The sequence below is a fragment of the Arachis duranensis genome, chromosome 6, assembly GCF_000817695.3.
Source record: "Arachis duranensis cultivar V14167 chromosome 6, aradu.V14167.gnm2.J7QH, whole genome shotgun sequence".
In the NCBI taxonomy this organism is placed as follows: Eukaryota; Viridiplantae; Streptophyta; class Magnoliopsida; order Fabales; family Fabaceae; genus Arachis; species Arachis duranensis.
Genome location: NC_029777.3, coordinates 46,624,740 through 46,629,675, shown reverse-complemented (window position 1 = coordinate 46,629,675; position 4,936 = coordinate 46,624,740).

The window sequence follows — 4,936 nt, the reverse complement described above, 5'->3', positions numbered from 1 at the left end:
GAATAAAGTATGGACTATTATATATTGCTGGAAAGCCCTGGATGTCTACTTTCCAAAGCCGTTGAGAGCGCGCCAATTGGAGTTCTGTAGCTCCAGAAAATCCATTTCGAGTGCAGGGAGGTCAGATTCCAACAGCATCAGCAGTCCTTTTGTCAGCCTTCTTCAGAGTTTTGCTTAAATCCCTCAATTTCAGCCAGAATTTACCTGAAATCACAGAAAAACACACAAACTCATAGTAAAGTCTAGAAATGTGAATTTAACATAAAAACTAATGAAAACATCCCTAAAAGTAGCTCAAACTTACTAAAAACTATCTAAAAACAATGCCAAAAAAGCGTATAAATTATCCGCTCATCAATTTATCATTCTTGCTCCTATTAGGCGTGTAAATGCCCTTACAGTGCAATCCTGGCGTTTAACGCCAGATTGCTGCTTGTTTCTGGCGTTAAACGCCAACTTTTATTCCTTTCCTGGCGTAAAACACCAGGATGCAACCTGTTTCTGGTGTTTAACAGCAGCTTGTTGCTTCTTTTTAGTGTTTAATGCCAGTCTGGTGCTTATTTATGGCGTTTAACGCCCAGAATGGTGCCAAACTGGGCGTTAAACGCCCATGCTGCTACCCTTACTGGCGTATAAACGCCAGTAAGTGTCTCATCCAGGGTGTGCTGTTTTTGATGCTATTTTTTATTTTTCTTTAATTTTTGCAGTTGTTTTTGTGACTCCTCATGATCATCAACCTAAAAAAAAAAGAAAAATAACATAGATAAATAAAATTGGGTTGCCTCCCAATAAGCGCTTTTTTAATGTCAATAGCTTGACAGTGAGCTCTCATGGAGCTTCACAGATGTTCAGAGCATTATTGGGACCTCCCAACACCAAACTTAAAGTTTGAATGTGGGGGTTCAACACCAAACTTAGAGTTTGGTTGTGGCCTCCCAACACCAAACTTAGAGTTTGACTGTGGGGACTTTGTTTGACTCTGTATTGAGAGAAGCTTTTTTTGCTTCCTCTCCTTGGTTACAGAGGGAGATCCTTGATGACAAGTCATCTTAGCCTAGATTCACTAGCCTTTTTCCTTTGTTTTCAATAGATTTTATGCACTTTCTTGAGCCATAAGCAAGCCATTTGGGTAGAATTTCATGTTTCCTTTGATTCAATCAACCATGGATGAATTGATGCATTTTCATGAGTTTTTATGCCATAATTACTTAACTTTCAAGAAGAAGAAGAACTCTCATGATTATAGCATAGCTTTGATGTTTTGATTGATTGATGATAGGTGAAAAAAGCTTTGAAGAAGGTTGAAGAAAGAAGGAATGGCAAAGAGCAAGAAAGGACAAAAAGCTTGAGCTAAAGCTTGCCTCAAGCTTTAGCTCAAACATGAGGAAGAGCTTAACTTCACCCTGGAGGCATCAAAAGCTTGCGCCAATGTTTGCCTCAAGCTTGAGGTCAAACGTTGGCACCATCAGAACAAAAGAAGAAAGACCCAGGGAGCAAAAAGCTTGCGCCAACGTTTGCCTCAAGCTTGAGGTCAAGCGTTGGTGCCACAAAAAGAACACCCAGGGAGCAAAAAGCTTGCGCCAACGTTTGCCTCAAGCTTTGAGTCAAACGTTGGCGCCACTCTAGCAAGAAAGGTACTCTGTTTGAAGCCTTGAACAAGCCAACATTTGCGCCAACGTTTGCCTCAAACGTTGGGCCAAACGTTGGCCAAGAGAGATGCATTGAAGGAGCCACGTTTGAGCTCACGTTTGACCTCAAACGTTGAGACAAACGTGGATGGCAGCAAAGAAAGGCAATCTGCTAAAAAAGGATTCTGAGTCTTGAGGAAGGAGAATTGAATTCTCTCCCTCTTAGTTTTCTTGTTTCCATTTTCATTTACACTTGTCTTGAGTCTTGGGTGTTGAGAATTGAAGGAATTTTGTTTCAATCTCACCTTGAGATCTCCCTCTGTTTTGATTTACTGCAACTTTTGGAAATTGAACTTTGAATTTACTTTTCTACATTGCTCTCTTCTTAAATTCTGCAATTGCTCTCTGAATTTGGATCTAGGAAGGCATTGAGATCTAGACTTAGTTATCTAGTCTCTTGGGTCCTGAGATCTGCCGGCTTCCACTTTCAATTCTTCTGTTGAATGCTTCTTCAAGCCAATTTACATTTTCTGTTTGAACACTGCTGCAATTAAATTCATCGTTTACTTTCCTGCTTGTTGCAATTTACTTTTCTCTCGTTTAGTTTCTGCCATCCCAATTCCCAATTCCTTTTATAATTCAAGTAATTTACATTTCTTGCACTTTAAGTTTCAGTCATTTACATTTCTTGCAATCTAAGTTTCTGCAATTTATATTACTTGCACTTTAAGATTCAACTTCTTTACTTCCTGTTCTCTTTAATTTTCTGCAAATTACCCATTCCCTTTTACATTCTATGCAATTTAATTCTTGTCGAACACAAATTCACCCAAATCAACTTCTGTTTGCTTGACTAAATCAACCACTAAATTAAAATTGATCAATCTTTCAATCCCTGTGGGATCAACCTCACTCCCGTGAGTTTTATTACTTGATGCGACCCGGTGCACTTGCCGGTGAGTTTTGTGTCGGATCGTTTTCCGCACATCAAGTTTTTGGCGCCGTTGTCAGGGATTGATTAGATTGACAATGATTAAGTGAGGTGGTAGTTTAGATCAAGCAATTTTTTTTATTAACACACTAACTGTTTGAGATTTTGTCTCAATTAACTGCACTCAAATTTCAAGAGTGCTGCTGTTTGTTCTTTGTGGATTGTGTGTATGACACAGGTAAGAGGAGAGATTCCTCACTTCGCTGAGCAAGACCAATGAACTCTCAGGAGGTTGAGAAGAGAAGCTAGAGGAAAAGGTGTTGTTGGAGAAGAAAAAGTCTCTGAGGAAGAAGAGTATCACGAAATGGAAGGGAATCACTCAAACTTGAATGCAACAGGGGGAGTGGCTAACAATAACCCCTCTCAAAGAAGAGTCCTAGCCTCTTACACTTTTGCAAATCCAAGACACTGTGGGAGCAGCATTCTCACTCCCAATGTCAATGCAAACAACTTTGAGCTGAAGCCACAACTCATTACACTCGTCCAGAACAATTGTTCCTATAGAGGAAGTCCACTGAAGGATCCAAATCAGCACCTATCTACCTTTTTGAGGATTTGCGTCACTGTTAAATCCAATGGTGTAAATTCTGAAACGTACAAACTTCTGCTGTTCCCATTCTCACTACGGGACAAGGCTGCATAATGGCTTGAGACTTTTCCCCAAGGAAGTATTACTAGTTGGGATGATTTGGTGACTAAATTTCTAGCCAAATTCTATCCACCCCAAAGGATCATCAGGCTGAAAACCGAGGTGCAGACATTCACTCAATTAGATGCTGAATCATTGTATGAAGCATGGGAGAGGTACAAAGCTCTAATCAGAAAGTGTCCCCCAGAAATGTTCAATGAATGGGACGTGTTGTAGAATTTCTATGAAGGCTTGACACTGAAATCTCAAGAGGCATTAGATCACTCTGCTGGAGGTTCATTGCAACTGATGAAAACCGCTGAAGAAGCCCAGAATCTTATGGACATGGTGGCTAACAACCAATACTTCTTTGCTCATCAAAGAACCCGTCAACCATCACAGAGAAAGGGGGTACTAGAATTGGAAGGAGTGGACTCCATTTTGGCTCAAAACAAGATGATGCAACAACAAATTCAACAACAGTTTGAGCAGATGGCCAAGAGAATTGACAGCCTTCAAGTGGCAGCTGTGAACACAAGCCAACCATCAACTATATGGGTCCAAAATGAAGAAAATCAAGAAGAACAACAATAGGAGCAAGTGCAATACATGCATAACCACAACTCTAGACAGAATGAAGTTTATGGTGATACCTACAATCCTTCCTGGAAGAACCACCCCAACCTTAGATGGGGAGACAACCATAACCAAAGCCAACAGCCATGACAAAGAAACACAACCCAAAATAACCCAAGGAACAACCAGCAAAACAACAACCAAAATTCATTCAGAAAACCACAAAATACTTACCCCAACTCTAACCATTATCTAACCCATAACCAGCCCATTAACCAAAATTCTCATCATCCACCACCCACATCTCACAACTAACCACAAGCATCACCAGAATCTCAAAGAATCACCAACCTGGAAACCTTGATAGACAAAATATGGAAACACTAAGAAATGACGGCCAAGAATCAAGAAGCCTCCATAAAGAACATGGAAAGACAAATTGGCCAGCTCTCTAAACACCTTGCAACAGAGAGATCATCAAGTTCCCTGCCAAGTGACACAATTCCAAATCCCAAGGAAGAATGCAAGGCTATACAGTTAAGAAGTAAGAGAACATTGATGAGCAATAATGACAATATAAGAAAACAAGTGGAAAGCAGCAAAAAGCCAACAGATGCAGAGGAAGCTAATGATCAAAATGTGGTGCCAAATAAGAACACAGAGAAGCCCAAAAGAAAGGAAGGCCAACCAACCAATATACATGAGGGAGAGGAAGAAGTAATCCAAGGACAACAAAAAAGGGAAAAAGCCTTCATCCCTCCATTGCCATATGCATAGAGGTTCAACAAAGAAACCAAAGATCAACATTTTTGCAAATTCCTGGAAACTTTCAAGAAGCTGGAAATCAACATTCCCTTGGCTGAGGCATTGGAGCAGATGCCCTTATATGCCAAGTTCTTAAAGGAACTTATCAACAAGAAAAGAAGCTGGCTGGAAAAGGAGAGTTTATTGCTCACAGAAGAATGCAGTGCACTAATCAGAAAATGGCTCCCTCCTAAGCTTGAGGATCCTGAAAGTTTCTTCCTACCTTGCACTATCAGAAGTCTATTCATCAACAAGGGGATGTGTGACCTAGGAGCGAGCATAAATCTAATTCCTTTCTCGTTGGTGAAA